This window comes from Phoca vitulina, unplaced genomic scaffold (genome assembly GCF_004348235.1).
Source record: "Phoca vitulina isolate PV1807 unplaced genomic scaffold, GSC_HSeal_1.0 scaffold14, whole genome shotgun sequence".
Taxonomy (NCBI): Eukaryota; Metazoa; Chordata; class Mammalia; order Carnivora; family Phocidae; genus Phoca; species Phoca vitulina.
Window position 1 is genome coordinate 33,148,695 of NW_022589717.1, and position 17,611 is coordinate 33,166,305.

Below are 17,611 nucleotides of genomic sequence, written 5' to 3' on the forward strand. Positions count from 1 at the left end.
AATGGAAACAAGCCGACCACTTCCAATTTCAATTCCCAGACTGCTGGCCATAGTCACACCCTTTCCCTTCCACATGAGAAACAACCATCAGAAAAGCAAAGGACTGGGAATGAAGGGGGTAACCAGGAAACAGATTTGGACCGTGGGACATTTTCATTTTCGGTGATGAAGATTTTATTTAAATTGGTCCAAATATAAGAAATAGGAACATTTTATATTCACTAGTGCTGTGTTATGGATTGGCACATGTATATATGATAGAGATTTTTATTTCATGAATAAGAAACTGTAACTATTAAAAAGGGCTAATCAATTTTGTTTTTATTTTTGTGAGAACCTATTTTACTTTATTTATTTACCATACCCCAAAATATATGTAATTATATTAGCAGCAATATGTGATTGCTTTTTGACAAAGGACAATTTTACTGATTAAAAACCAGCCTGCTGTACTTAAATGTGTAGCAGTTTCCATGGAAACAATTTTACTTTGACTCAGAGCATATCTTGTTTTAGGGAGAGTAGTCTGTTGTTATGGCAATAGGAACTTGAGCATTTTTCCCAAAAGAAGACTAACACAGGATAGATAACAGGGTTGCCAGTTATGAAGCATATAGAAATACGAGTGTATTTATCTTAGCTTATAGAAATCATAGCTGGTAAAGATAGTAGACACCATTTTAGTCTTCTTAGAAAAATCTCTTGTTCCATGTGCCTCCCTTGCTTTATTTTTAACTATAACAAATAATAATAATGTCATATTATCCTTGAAATTTTGTTCATTGAAGGCAACAAATTCACATTGTTATTAGGAACTATACATGCTGTCTATTCAAACATTAATAGAAACAAACAAACAAAAAAAACCCATTAATATGAACTACACTTAAGGTACTAGAAGAATCAGGGGCACCTGGGTGACTCAGTCAGTTAAACGACTGACTCGTGATTTCGGCTCAGGTAATGATCTGGGGTCCTGAGATTGAGCCTTAAATCGGGCTCCTAGCTGAAAGGGGAGTCGGTTTGGGATTCTCTCTCTCCCTCTCCCTCTGCCCCTCCCCGTGCTCACTCTCTCTCTCTCTAAAATAAATAAATAATTCTTTGAAAAAAGATACTAGAAGAATCATAATTTGTCACGTATTTCATGACATTATGGCAATGATGATGATAATAGTCCAAATTTATAGGATCTGTCTGGAATACTCTAAGACAGTTATATTCACACATTAAAATACTCATAATACTTCTCTTTGAGTGAGGTATTATCAATATCTCCATTGTACAGAAAAGAAAACTGAAGCATAGAGGTTAATCAATTTATCCAAGGTCACACATCAAAAAAGTGCCAGACCCAGGAACCAAACCTGTGAAGTCTATGCTCTTAACTACCTCCTCATGCTAGCATTTCTTAATCCCTTCACATATTAGTTTATTTTCTTATATTAATATTAAATCCCAATTTAAATTTAAAATACTTTAAATTTTTATTTAAATAAATACTAAATTATGGTTAGTATCTAAAGTTTTTCCAAGAATGAGTATAAAATTCAGACAATTGACAATATAAACTTGAATTTAACTGAACAAAATAAAAATATAGTGACTCATCTCAAAAATGACCCTTTGAACTGTTGAATCACAGATCTGTACCTCTGAAACAAATAATACAATATATGTTAAAAAAAAAAAAAAAAAGAAGAAGAAGATAGCAGGAGGGGAAGAATGAAGGGGGGGGAAATCGGAGGGGGAGACGAACCATGAGAGACGATGGATTCTGAGAATCAAACTGAGGGTTCTAGAAGGAGGGGGCGTGGGGGGATGTGTTAGCCTGGTGATGGGTATTAAAGAGGGCACGTTCTGCATGGAGCACTGGGTATTATACACAAACAATGAATCATGGAACACTACATCAAAAACTAATGATGTAATGTATGGTGATTAACATAACAATAAAAATAAAAAACTAAAAAAAATGACCCTTTGATATTAGTATATTCAATTTTAGCCTTGATTAATATTTAAGTAATTTAGGGTTGTAAATGTGAATGCCTTATTTGGAGTGAAAAGAGAAGGATTTCTTGAGGGATTATTCTGAATATATTTGTAAGTCTGAAATATATATGCAAATATATAAATGGCAACTAAAGGATTTACTGTGATAGGTCTCTAATTAGAATTGTAAAATATTTCATTTCAGGGGTTTATGCCTTTCCTCATCAAAAATGTTCAGCCTTTTTAAACCAAAGCCATTATTCCTACCAGTTTATATGTTGCAGATGAATCATGAATTCATCTCATTTTAGTCTCTTAGGCAATGATTACATAAGTATTTCAATAACACAAAATGTTCATTCCACTTTGTGTTATTGAAAACACTTGCATTATTAAAAAAAGAAAACAACAAACTGCTTTCCCTGCTACCTTGTTTCAGTGTAGACAGATGAAGTTTTGACAAATAAGTGGTATCTAAAAAGATAATGGTTGACCTGATAAAGGTTATAGACACATAAAAAATCACGCAATAAATATTTTCTAAATGCAGTGATATTAAAAGTATTCCCTTTTGAATCAGAAGTTGGACAAGAATGGTACTATTATCACCCCTACAGCATTGCACTAAGACCTGAGCCAACCAACTAATACAAGCAAGAGTGGTTTGCAGAGGGTTATCAGCTGTTCCTTTTATATTAACACTCAAAACACTTAATACTTGATATTAAGATGTTCTTAAATAAAGAGCACTGCAAACAGTAATTTGCTTAAATAGCAATGTGGGTTAGTAAAAAGCCATTGATCTAGCTAATGGCTTTTCCCATGCCTGTGCTTTGGTGAACTTGCCAATGCACATGTCTTGTGCAGCCCAGACACTCCCACCTCTTTCACAGCCCAAATCCTACACCTTCATTCCCTGACTCAGCTCGCACCTCAATTATTAATTGTTCACACAATGCTTGTCCTCTACTTTCACTCTAATTTTTGGTCTCACACTCACATATGCTTAGATCTGACTCACAGATAAAATGTATCCAGCTATGACCTTGATGTTTCAAATTGCAGAGGAAAACAGGAGTTTACTTCTAGGCATGCTCGTTTCCTGATGATTCTGTAATCATTAGGTAGTTGGTAATATGGACTTGGACCTTAGAAAGAGGACAAAGTTAGAGACACAAATAGATAGGAATCATTCACAAATGTGTATGTATGCTGTGATATAATATAGTATATAATGTTCTAATACCATACTAATTGTAACTGCAATTTACTGATTACCAATAAGCACATATACTGCTACATCTAGAAATTAGCTTTGAAGGTAGGAACTATCTTCATTGAACAGATAATTGAAGTCTAGGGAGGAAAAAAAATAACCTGCCAAAGTGAGACAATTCGTCAATTAGTAAGTGATGGAGCTGATATATGAATACAGGTCTCATCAAAAAGTCTTGTTCATTTCTCTATAGCACAATAGATCTCAAAAAGCTTTAAAACATTTTAGAATATTGTGGAAAGGATGTTTTGCCTACCAAATTGTTTATTATTTTAGAAACTGTGTTTTTATCTTTCTTCATTTTCCACAAGACAATCATTATATTGTAGTTTCATCAGTTTCAATGGATCCTAAGGCTTTTTCTTCTGCTTCATAATCTTCTTTATCTCCTAAGTCATATTTGTTTATGTACATTAAATCTTCCAAGCTTTTTCTAATGTTATTTCTGCACGAAACAACAGCTTTAGCATTGAATACATTTGCTCTGTCTCCATCTTTGTTTCTGTCCTTTTTTTTCCTGCACGTATCTCTCATCTATCTATCATGTGTCTCATATAACTTGTGAGCATTGAAAATGGACGGAACACACTGTGCATTAGTCATGCACAGTTTCTTTTGCCTGATGCAGAATCTCTTTTTACTTCATTTAAAAGGTATGACCCCTATTGTGTCTAGGTTAACAGATTGATCATTTTTTCATCAAATATATTTGTTCTACAACAACCATTTCTGTATATTATATTTGATACAAAATCATATGCAACCATCTTGGAATATATTTTTTGTGATCATTCCTTCATTCATTCCACATTTATTTGAGCCTCTTATGAAAAAGGCCCTGAGCTAGGGCTCGGGTAATGGAGGCCATGACACAAGTGTGTGCTGTCAGGGAGCTTACGTCCTGGGAAGATAAGGAGATAAATAACTAGTACTTATAGTGAATTATAAGTGTCATTATAGAGACTTCTGTTTTCTGATTCTGCAGAGCTTGGAAGTCCCTACGCCACCATAACAATAAACAAAAAGCTAAATAGACTAAAAAAATCTTCTATAATATATAATAGAGGGGAGGACACAGGACAAACCAAAGCCCCCAAGCTTAGAGAGACAGACAGAAGAATACAGGGAGTCACGGCATACTAGAACAGAGACTCCACAGTAGAAATAGCCACCGAAACCTGTGTCAGGGTAGGAAACCTTAATTGTGGCTGATGAACTGCTGGAGGCTCAGTATGGATAAGTCAGAGAGTTCTCTGATAAAGAATTAGTAATATGTTGCTAGAGGGGAGGTGGGGGGGATGGGCTAAATAGGTGATGGGTATTAAGGAGGGCACTTGTGAAGAGCACTGTCTGTTATATGTAAGTGATGAATCACTAAATTCTACTCCTGAAACCAGTATTACACTATATGTTAACTAACTAGAATTTAAATAAAAACTTTAAACAAAAAAATAATAATTTAAAACATTTTTTAAAAAATAGAAACTCCAGGGGGACTCAATCATAGGGAGTCCCAACAATTTTGTGAACTTTACCTCCAGGAGTTTGACCAAGTTTCACAGTAAATATGAGAGAGAAATTCCCTGGTGCTTCTGACAGGGGAAGAGGAAAGGGAACCATTTTGAAATACACCAGACATTCCATTCTTAATAAGGCCTACCCTCAGAAGAAGCTAGTTAGGACACGATCAGAGCATAACTGACCTGGTGGAAGGAAAATCCTGAGCTCCAGACAACTCTAGCCATCCTGTCTCACCTCACACAGAGAGAAAAAAGCCTGAGAGATACCTGTGAAGTCCATAGTCCAGAGGCACAGACTCACTGAGAACTAACTATAGGACCATAGAATGCTTTTCCCCCTCCCACACCCCACCACCACATTACTAGAGGCCTACTTATACAATTCCCTTATCAAGTACCTCAAGAAAAAATCGCAAGGTATACCAGAAGGCAAAAACCCCACAATCTATGGAGACAAAGCAGGCATCAAAGCCAGACTCAGACATAGCAGGGATACTAAATTATCAGAACAGTAATTTAGGGCGCCTGGGTGGCTCAGTTGGTTAAGCGACTCCCTTCGGCTCAGGTCATGATCCTGGAGTCCCGGGATCGAGTCCCGCATCGGGCTCCCTGCTCAGCAGGGAGTCTGCTTCTCCCTCTGACCCTCCTCCCTCTCATGCTCTCTGTCTCTCATTCTCTCTCTCAAATAAATAAATAAAATCTTTAAAAAAAAAAAAAAAAAGAACAGTAATTTAAAATAATAATAATATACTGAAGGCTCTAATGGATAAAGTAGCAAGGTGGAAGAAGAGATGGTCAATGTAAGCAGAAAGATTGAAATCCTAAGAAAGAACTACAAAGAAATGCCAGAAATCAAAAACACTGTAATCAAAATGAAGAGTGCCTTTGATGGCCTCGTTCGGACACTGGACTCGGCTGAGTCTGAGGATGTCTCAATAGAAACTGCTGAAACTGAAAAAAGAAGGAGATAAAGGCCTGGGGGGAAAAATATCCGAGAACTGTAAGACAAATACAAAAGGCATAGCATAAGCATGATGGTAGTTCCAGAAGAAGAGAGAGGAAGGAACAGAAGAAAGTTTGGAAAATTAATGACAGAATTTCTCCAAAATGAAGTCAGATACCAAACCACAGACCCAGGAAACCCAGAGAACACTGAGCAAGGCAACTGTCAAAACTATACCTAGACATATCACTTTCAAACTGCAGAAAATCAAAGATAAAAACATTAATGAAAGAAGTCAGAGATAAAAAAAACCTTACTTATGGAGGAGCAAAGACCACAATCACAGCCAGCTTTTCCTCATGGAGGTGCAAACAAGAAAACACTAGAGTGACTTAGAGTGTTGAGAGAAAAAAACAAACAAACAAAACACCAACCCAGAATTCTGTATCCAGTGTAATTATCCTTTAACCATGAAGGACAGGAGCGCCTGGGTGGCTCAGTCGGTTGGGTGTCCAGCTCTTGATTTCAACTCAGGTCATGATCTCAGGGTCCTGGGATCAAGCCCCGCATAGGGTTCTGAGCTCAGCATGGAGTCTGCTTGGGATTCTTTCTCCCTCTCCCTCTGTCCCTCCCCCTGCTCTCTCTCTTTTTATTTCTCTCTCTCTAAAATAAATAAACTTAAAAATCTTAAAAAAAAAAAAACACAAAGGGAAGGACTTGTTGCCAGTAGATCTGCTTTGCAAACAGTGTTAAGTTCTTTAGAGAAGGAAAATGGTATCAGTCAAAAACTAGCATCTACGTAAAGAAAGGAAGAGCATCTGAGAAAAAATGAGTGAAGTTAAAATACAAACTTTTATTCTTTTACCCTTAACTGATCTAACAGAAAACAATTTGTTCAAAATAGTAATAGCAACAATATATTCAATGATGTATGTTTATGTATATATGTATGCATATGTATAAGTGAAAATAAATGGCAGTAATGATACAAAATGGAGGGAGGAATCAGAATTATTTTGTTATCAGGTATTCACTCTTAGTATAGTGTTATTTACAGTAATATTTGATATAGTGTTACTTGAAAGTGGACTTGGATTCCTTATAAATATGTATTATAAATTCTAAGGCAACCACTAAAAAGAACTGTAACTGATATGCTAAGAAAGGAAAGAAAATGGAATTGTACAAAATGCTCAATGAAAACCACAAAAAAATCAGGAAAAGAGTGGAAGACAAAAATAGAATCAAAGAACAAAGGCAATAAGTAGAAAACAGTAGCAAACACAGTAGATGTTAATCCAACCATATCAATAATTACTTTGAACATCAATGTCCTAATACACCAATTAAAAGACAAGGACTATCACAATGGATCAAAAAGCAAGACCCAGCTATATATCTATTATTAGAAACCCATTTTAAATATAAAGAGGCATATGGACTAAAAGGAAATGGATGGAGAAAAATGTGTCATGCTAACATTAGTCAAAAGAAAGCAGGAGTAGCTATATAAATTTCAGACAGAGGAGACTTCAAAGCAAGAGAAGTTATTAGGTATAAAGTAAGGCATTACATAATGATAAAGAGATCAATTCTCCAAGAAGACATAACAATCCTTAACATGAATGCACCTCACAACGGAGCATCAAACTACGCGAGGCAAGAACTGATAGACCTGTAAGTTGAAACAGATGAATCCACTGTCATTACTGAAGTCTTCAACACCCCTCTCTCAGAAAGGGATAGACCCAGCAGGTAGAAAATCAGGAAGGACATAGGTGAACTCAACAACACCATTAATTAACTGAATATAATGAGCATGTATAGACTACTTCATCCAATGACAGCAGAATACACATTCTTCTAAAACTCACATGGAACTTTCACCAAGATAGACCACATTCTAGACCATAACACATACTTTAAGAGATTTAAAATAATAGAAATCATAGAGATATCCAGAGAATTCTAAAGGAGCACAAATATAAGCCAGTTACTCAGTTGAGAAAGGAACATAAACCTGAAGATGGAGCTTAAACTCCCTTTTTTTAAAGAATTTTATTTTATTTTGTTATTTTTTTAGTAAAAATCTGGAGCATGAACTCATGACCCCAAGGTCAAGAGTTGTGTGCTCTACTGACTGAGCCAGCCAGGTACCCCTTAGACTGAGTCATTTTTAAAAAAGTAAGGACTTCACAAGATAAAGAAGAGGATGAAGACTTTTCATGGAGAGGGAATTATATGTATAAAAGTACAGAGGCATGACAGCATGGAATATTTGGGAAACCAGTCATTATTCAAGGAGGCCGTGAGACAATGATAAAAGACAATAAAGAAAAGAAGCAGGGCCTAGATTAAGAAGTAAACTGTGTACCTGGTGGGTAGTGAAACAAGCCAGATGAAGTAGGAATGTGAATTTTAGACTGACCTCTCTTTTAGAAGCTTTCTGCTAAGGGAGCAAGAAAGAGGATGATTAAGTAGGCATGTTAGGTCAATAACTGTGTGTGTGTGTGTGTGTGTGTGTGTATTTTGCTTATTTTAGATGGGAAATGTTTAAATGTTTCTCTTTATCAAAAGGCAGAGGAGTGCCGTAATTGTTCAGTCTGTTAAGCGGCTGCCTTCAGCTCAGGTCATGATCTCAGGGTCCTGGGATTGAGCCCCACATCGGGCTCCCTGCTCAGTGCGGAGTCTGCCTCTCCTCCCACTGGTGCTCTCTCTCTCTCTTGTGCTCCGTCTCCCTCTCTCTATCAAATAGATAAATAAAATCTTTAAAAAAAAGAGAGAGAGAGAAGGGTGGGTTGAAGAATATTGCTTCTACCACTGGGAGAGAATGAGATTCAGGTTATGGTGACAGAGACATCTCTTCCACCTCAAAGTAGGAATGGTATGGATGCAGAGGTTGAAGTTGGTGGCTGATATTTCTCTGCAAACAAAGGAGAGTCACTTAGATATTGGATTATCAGTATTAAATTATCTGATATTGCAGGCAGATATTAGATTATCTCTTCTAAAAGCATAATGCAATAAAAAGCAGTACATATACATCTTCATGCAACTCATAGTTTGAAGTTTTAAATTCATTTATATTAGATGATTCTCACTTTACTATCATTTATTATGATTTATCAAGAACTAATAAATTTTTGACTTTATGCTAGAGATTACTTTTTCAGATTTTAACCAACAGCAGGAGGCAGGGAACATGATGTCTTGCTCATGACATCTGGGATGGAGCACATGCCAGTTATTCTGAGTTATAACTATATCACTCTGTACCTGAAATATAGTGGTCACTCTGTACACATTGTCAATGAATGAATTCATGACTGATCACATTATTGAGAGGGATTCCTTATTCCCTATTCCCATTTAGCATAAGACCCGTGGCGTCTCTCCTCTCTTTTGCTCTTTCCTTTCTGGAGGAAGAGTGTCTTACCCTTATTAAAGAGGTTTGAAGGACAAACCTAGCATGTGATGTCCAGCCCCTTCTTATTCCTTTCCCATAGCAACCAGCTGCGGTACAACTAGGGCTACGAAGTGGGCAGGTCTTTCTAGTTCTGGAGTTAAACAAATAAGTCCCTATTCATGAGTTTCAGCTTTATCAGAAAGCTGATAATTTTTTGTCTACATTTGTCAATTCTTTATCCTATTTCTCATTTGATTCAGAACTTGAATGAGGAAGCTGGTATTATTTATCGACCTCTTTCAAAGTCTGCCACACATATAGTTTAGCAAAGCAATTAGAGAGCAGCTTAGTTTCCGTGGGTTCATAGAGAAATATTTATTTCTTAATTAGGATCTAAAGTAAAGTCTTTGACAGTCAGGTCTGTCCCTCACTTGTTACCTGACCTTAAAAAAATCACTTATACTTTGCATACCTAAGTTTCCTCATTTCTAATACGAAAATAATCCCTCCCCTACACACTTCACATAAATAATGGAGACATTAACATGAGGTTTGACGTGTGCCCCCTCCCAGTCATTATACTTCCTCCTTCTTCCTAAAGATCACCATTAATCAGACTACCAACACCAGAACTTAGTCTGATGGGTTTGGATTTTATATAAATGGAATAATAGAGAAAGAGAGAGATTTGAATTTAGAAAAAAATTAAACGAGGGACTTGCAAAAAAAATTAAAAACTAAAATCTTAATAAACAATTTTTGAATAGGATGAAGCACTATAAAAGTAGAAGGCATTTTTGTTATGTTAACTGGCATGTGCTCCATCCCAGATATCATTGTGTCAGGTAGAACCAGAACCTTGATTATGTTTGCCCTCATCCTAGGAACGGCCTCCTCAAAAGTCTTGTTGTCCCTCTAGGACTATTCCTGTCCCTTAGTGGTCCTCAAACTCTATGAGAAGTAGAGAGAATCATTAAGGGAGGAAGGTTTATCCTCAGAAGTGGAGGCTGAGACAAAATTTGTGTTCAGGTTGTTTATTTGGGAGGAAATCCCAGAGGGCAGTAGTGAGGGAAGGAGGAAAAGACTAATGCAGAGTCATTATCAAGCTGGTCACTGGCCACAGGGAGCTGGATCCGTCTGGAACTACCAGAGAGCCTACAGAACACTCAGAATCGACCTCTTCAAGATTGGTGGGAAGACAAGTGGATCTATACCCCACGTTTCTTGCGAATTGCCCTCAGGAATGTTAGCTCCTCCATACAACAGAAACTAAAGGCATGTGAGACTTGACCTGAGACACTGGCAGCATGAAGTGACTTGAATCCTTCATTGAACTGCCTGCCGTGAATGGAGCTGAACGCAGAGGTGGAGCCAAGAGGGTGTGAGACAGAGCAGCAGTCAAACTGGGCAGAGGGAGTTTGAATGCTATTTTTATTCTGTGGATATCATGAAACATTTAGAGATTTATTTCAGCACATAAACTGGGGAATTTTTCATAACAGAAAACATAATATTTTATATCATAAAGTATAAAAACACATCCACAGGCAGTATGCTTGCAAAAACTACAGTAAAAAAGAAGCATAGATGGTTGTTTCAGTTATTACAGTTATTCATATTTGTCAAATCAATACCACTTATTATATTTGTTTTTTGTTATCGGTGGTACTTGTAGGCAAATAAAAGATTTTTTAATGAAAACACAAGAGAAACTCTTACAGTTGAGGAAACTACCAATTTTCCTGCTAATTAAACCACTGTTACTTGTGAGCAGCTTTGACTACACCAATATTCTTCAGGGATATAGATGGAGACTCATTAATCCAGTCTACTTTGCTGCACATTGATTTTTCTAAAACTGTAATCTGAACAAGTGACTTTTCTCCTTAAAATCCTGAGGTCTCATGTCTTACAACTTGCAGTTCCCTAAATGTCCCGTCCTTGTTCCTGCCGCTTTGCTTCAGTACACATCAGCCCTTTCCTGCAATGCCCACCACCCCTCCGACTGACGTCTCCATTCACGCCATAAACCCAGCACAAGCCTCTCCCGTAAGGCCCTCCCCAGATTCCTTGGATGTGGGTGTTCCCTCCTAGGGTTTTCATGCATCTTTTGCAAATGGTTCCAGTGGAGCATCTACTTTTCAAAATTGTGGCTGGATAACCACTTTGAATATTAACTGAACTCTAATTCTATCTCCAAATACACATGCACGCTCTGGTCGGAAGTTACTCCCATTCACGTAGCAGCAGCTGTCTCTTCTACCAATCTGTCTCCGTTCACCAGCCCAGGGGAAAGTATACGAAATACCAATCTTTCAACTTGTGCCCTAAAATACAATCTTCCTTTAATCCCCTTTGAACTAAAAAATGATTAGGGATTCAATACCATCTCCTTAAAATATGTCATTCACTGTAGTAAAAACATGATTTTGAATTGAGAACATTGTTGTGGCCATTGATTCTTAAGAGAAACTACCAAAGAGTGAAATTTCAAATTAGCAAACTGGGACTATAACTGTGACAGATGGTTTGGGGGAGAATGGAATGCAGGCTTGCATGCTGTTTGTAATAAGAGGCAGCCTAAAAGTATTTTGGTTTATAAACTTCTTGTTCTCTTTCTTTATTCACCTATTGCAAGCTTGCTCTTAATGTTCTCTCTCTAAAGCACTACCATTAAATATTCATTGAGAGAGCTGGGGAGACATAAAGGCAAGGAGAAGGGAAGAAAGAAGGGAATGAAAGATAGAAAAATGGAAAAACAATAATAGTTTATAGGCTTTCTGAGGCATAGGAGAAAACTTGAGTATACAGTCAGCAGGAGTGGTACGTGAAAGAAAGAGAAATGTTATCTTACCTGGAGAGGAGGTCATGGCGACCAACACAAAAGCAAACAATTGTAGTTAGAAACCAAAACAGCAAGCTAAAATGACTTGAAATTCAAATATAGGTATTTATATTTGGTCTGATCGGTACCAAGTGTCCGATGGCTGAGTGCTATAATACCTTGAATCACTGTAGTGGCTACACACCTTAGGCTGTGGTAAAAATAGAGTTTCGAAGATATAAATCCTGAAAGTGAGGAAGGCATCTAAAACAGTGTAATAATCCAATCATGAGCTAACAGGAACTCGCACTAAATGATATGAAAGAGAAGTGTATGAGAAAGGCATGCTGAAAAAGTCACAGAATGTGTTATTGGAAAATGAAGACTTTGCTGTACAATAGGCAAAAATGGATTTGGGAAATCCCAGCAAGGATGGTGTTAAAATTGCACGATCAAGCAAAAGAAGAGGATGTAGATGGAGACCCCGAGATAGCCACCCATTTTACTGATGCCGATTTTCAGAATTTTCATTTTGAGATGATGTGGACACAGAGAAAGATTATGATCCAAACAGGATGAGATACACTAAGGACACATGGGATGCAAAAAAAGGAATTTAATTCATAGCTTCACCCTTCATAGGAATGTTGTAATTGTTTATTTTCCAAGGATAACCATTATTTTTACTCAGGGAAAAGATAAGTTTTTTAAAATGTATATTCTAACTATAAGATATCATCCACATAATTAGTCAAACTCAGGAAAGATTTACAATGGAAACATTTACAATGATAAACAACAAGCAGTGATTTTTTTCCTCCTAACCATTGCAAAAAATTCTATAACTACTGACATGTTGGTGCAATGTGAGTCAAGCTGGGTCAACGAGGATGTTTGATTTCACAGAAAATTAGTTCTCTTTTTCCCTGTTCATGACATCCAGGACTGTTTGAAGAAAAGGGGGTCCAACAGTGTCAGATGCTCTTCATTCTCTCTTGTATTTGTGGGATGTTAGCCTATAGTATAGCATTTGGATACCAGGCTCGGCAACGGGGGGTAGTAGACAGGCTGAAACCGGCAGTGTTTGTAAATGTCAGGTTGGAAGGCTTCTTTTTCCTAAAACCCTAAGGGAGTTATTACCTTGACAGGTAATATGTGACTATCAGGCTACATTCTTCAGATATCTTTGCTTGTCAACCCCAATCTATGAAATACTGAGTCGGGCATGTGGGAGGTGTGTTAAAATGGAAAACTATGAAGCACACCCTCCCCCGGCTTCATCCTACGCCTTAAAGGCTCAGAGAGCCACTGATGGCTCATTGGAAGGTGGACGCAGGTGGTCGGACTGCCAAGTTGTTGGGCTTATTTCTGGTGAGTCTAAAGTAATAAAACAAGTAAAAACAAATAACTCAAAAATTTGAACAACATTCATACATCTGATTGTCTGACCCTGGGTTCAGTACAAAATCACCATAGAACTGATGGATTTTTCTCTGCCTACATTTCCTCACTGCTTGCATATTGTTTGAGGCAAACCCCATCCAGGGTCACCCAGAATACTACACACTCAACAAAACACAGACTGCTTCTTCTCAGCAGTCTTGAATGTTTGCTGCAGGAATAACCTTGGCTTGCAAATATTTCTCATGCTGTGCCGCTGACAAGCTAAAGGATCTTGTAATATCTGGTCTAGACCCCCTGCCTCTAGTACACGAAGAACTTCGCCCAGTGCCTCTGCATGCACCTGAATACTAAGCTTTTCCCTCTAAAAGCATTTATGGATTAGTCACCACAGAAAACTGAACCTAATTATTTTCTTCCTAAATTTATCCTTCACAGAACATCACCTCAAGCATTTACAGATGTCCCTTCCAATGCCAGATCAATATCAGGCTTTTGTGTCGAACCATCAGGAAGCAAAACTCAGGCAGAGCATTCTCCTCCAGCCTGTCTCAAACCTCCTTATTAAAGCAGCCTCGCCGCAGAGCTGTGAAGGTCTTGGCACGGCTTCGTCACAATGCCGCTCCATGTGGAGGAACTCCTGAGCAGTGCTTAAGATTGAAAAAGGTAACTCCTCTTCTCTCTTTTCCCAGCTGATATTTATAAATGCCCACACATAACAAAATAAACCTCAGTTTATGAATTTGGTTTTCAAATGTCTACAGGGTGCTTGCTTTAAAAATGAAGCAATGATCTATCAGCATGAGTCACTCCACAGTACTCATGAGGTTTAGTCATTTGTGAAAAACCTCACATTTATAACATAAGGAACCGGATTTGAACTTTTTAAAAAAGGTAACATTGAGGAAAATCTTTCTGGAAGCTTTACTTGTACCACATAAATTGGATGTGCCTTGTATGGTCCAAAATGTTGCTGTCCTGTTTAAACAAAGCAGTAGACCTCCAGCTTTTGTTTTTCGCCATTTCCTCCAAGCAAGGATGACTGACTTGTGCTGACACAGAAATACTCTTTTGCTCAAACTCCAGATTAATGGAAAGCTCCCATTTTATCAGGGTACATTTGGCTGTTGTTGTATATTCTATCTAAGCTTGGGCTGCTTGTCTACTATGTAAGGTCACTCACGTGAGAGAGTGAGAGGTGACTGAAATCCAGTTTATGTTCTGCATGGGTCAGCAAGCGTCACCTTTTCAAAACCAAATGGTTACTAATAGGTTAGCAGCTGCCCTAAATCTAAAGCAATGTTTGCAACCTATAATGGTTAAGGACCCAGGCGGTGAACAGGAACAGAAACAAAATGCGTGGGCTGAGGAAGGGGGAGAGGTGGCCCAGAGAGACATCCAAAGGAAGCAGCAGCTTCCCTGCTCCAACCAATTGGTCTCTTGTGGGGCATATGCATATGAGCTCAGACAGAGCTTCTGCTTTTTTTTTTTTCTTAACGTAATCTCTCTACCCAACGTGGGGCTCACTCACAACCCCAAGATCAAGATTTGGATGCTCTACAACTGGACACCATAGAGCTGCTGCTATTTAAAGAAAAAAATTAGAAATCGAGATTTTTCTATTGTGTGTTAGCAATAATAAACATTTAGAAATGAGGTCCTGAGGAGACACATGAGAAATTTCAATCTTATCTTCAGGCCATGAATTAACAAACTGAGTTACAGTTAGGGATACAATTGCACACACAGTTTCTAAGAGTACAACTTTAAAACTCATACAGGGATGGAACTCACAGCCTTGTTTGCCTCCAAAGTCACCATGCTCTACACAACTCTCAACTCTACATATTTTATGGCATTCAAATCAATCTTCAAAATAGGAAAAACATTTATGGCTCTTTGGCTTGTCTTTTCTGAGTGTTGGAGATAAAAACAAATTAAAGGTGTCTTCTTCCATCGACCACACTTTACAAATTTGCAGGGAAGCTGTAGTCATTTTGACAAAATGCAGGAACTAACTCACTCCAGTATAATTTGTAACTGGCTCCGAAGACCAGCAAGGCTCAGGGAGAAGACATCTTTACCTTGGAGCTATAGAATTCCCGAGCCTGGCATGTTTGAAAGGGAGAGGCCAATATAATATTTTGATGTAAGGTGTTTTTATTTAATTCTGAAATGCGTCATTTTTCAACAAGCCTTGAAGTTTATTAACAGAATGAAAAACAGGCATAAACCCATAATTTTACAGGGTTCACAAACTCAAAATTGTTTCCTATCAAATTGTTAGCAGAGAATCATTTATTAAAGAAGTTGTTTTTTTCTCCAGCACTAAAAAAGAGTTCCTGAACAAGCAAACAAAAATACACAGGAGATAAAATAAGAACATTTGTATTCTCTACTTTTGTGCTCTCAATTTTCTCAAAAACTGATTACTATAACAATAAAATTATAGAACTGTTGAGTTGCTATAGTAGAATAGAGCATAATAGGTGAATTCTGAAAGATATGTATGACATGATATAATATGATACATATCTCTCCAGTATCAGACATAGAATACAACTAAAACACGGTGGATCCCTACTTTTATTTTAATGTATCTATTTTTACATTTAAATTATAATAAAATAGTAAATCTCTACAAATTCTTACCTGTAATGTTGACTGAGGATTTGCAAAGCCAATAATGAGCATACACTGAAAGAGGAAGCAATCCTTAACTATCTGACTTTCTACATGATTCCGTATTTAGATGGCAGTCTTTTTAACATTATAGGCTAACTAAGTATACATGACATGAGCAAACTGACTGTCTATAAGCAACAGTGAATCAATGCTTGAGGTAGGGGACTTTAGAATGAGAACTAATCTGGCAAGTTTCTTTCCCTCCCTTCCTTCCTCCCTCCTTCCTTCAGTGAGATTTGTTCCTAGGAGTTGATTTCCATTTTATCAGAGCTCTACAAAGGAAAGTCTACTGATCTCTGCACAGTGAATAAGATGCCTAGCCCCTCACAGACAGATTAGTACACACACTGGTATCCACAATGACACAATGGTATAAATGGTAAGCAAGAGTGAACAACCAAATAAAAATGCAGCTGTATTTTAATTAGTATATGAAAATGGAGCAAGCAGCATTTCCTGCTCCAGACTTAGTGCCTCACTTCCATTGTTATAGTACTTCTGACTTGTTAACGTTAGTACACACTCTAATTACTCTCCCTCTCTAGTACTCAGTAGCTTCAATTACTGAGTATTTTAGATGCATTTTGTAAATTCAAGGTCATTTTTGTCCACTTCAAAATGGCCATGTCTTCTCAAAGCCCATGGGAGGGAAGAGTAAATATAACACAATCTTAAACCCTTTATGTTCTCAGAGATTTCTAAATAAATATTTGTATATTTCTTAATTTGATAGTAATGACAGTACTGGTGGGGGAGAGTGATTATGAAAATGTCATTCTCACAAAATCATTTCACTGTAGTAAACTATGAATAATTACTCTTCCTCATTACTGTTCCTCATTTTGGAATATGAAGCCTAACGTGCAACTAGAGTGAAATTGGAATGGTTTGCTAGTGTACAATAAAAAATAAAAATGCCCCTTATTATAGTAATGAGAAAGATGACTGCATTTCCCTAAACAATAATGCATTGCTGACTATTTCCTGTGTATACAGTTCTTCAAACATATTTCTAGTGGATATAATATATCTGTCATCCTATCACTAAAAAGCCCTGCCTCAAAAGTTATTAAAAGTGTTCTTTCAAATTTCAGAGAAGGAAGGGAATAGGAGAAAAAAGAGAAAAATGAAAATGGGAAGTGAGAATTTAAAAATAGAAAGAAAGGAAGTTGTGTAATATTTTGGTTAAATACCTAGGCCTGGGCCAGTTAAAAACTGGAGAGGCTCTGAAAGGTTCAAAAACAAAGAATTTGATCCCAGCTAACAAGAAAAAGAGTGATTAGTAAATCTAAGGGCAAACACAGGCAATGAAAATTCAACACATCAAAGTAGAAGTGTCTCCTTAGGTTCGGCATGGTGAAGGTGACTCCCGGCACAGGGAATTTGGGGAAATCTGAGCAAGCAAGTAGTTGGCAGTCCGAGAGGCTTGTGCACTGGTAGGCTGGCTGGGATTCGATAGTAGGACTCTGGTCCCTAGGAAGGGGACCGGAAAGCAAACCATTTCCCAGAGGTTTGCAAGTACCAGGCAGATTACCAGAACAGGTATTGATTTACCATGCTAATA

The 17,611-nt window shown here is 37.4% G+C and overlaps 1 long non-coding RNA gene across 1 annotated transcript in view; it reads right to left on the reverse strand.

The window, feature by feature from the left end:
- LOC116637508 overlaps positions 1-16,050 on the reverse strand; it is a 52,424-nt gene extending 36,374 nt beyond the window's left edge. Inside the window, exon 1 of the long non-coding RNA XR_004300494.1 lies at positions 16,015-16,050. This is a non-coding gene — a long non-coding RNA (uncharacterized LOC116637508). The remainder of the gene's footprint in view (positions 1-16,014) is intronic.
- Between the last annotated feature and the right edge of the window lie 1,561 nt (positions 16,051-17,611).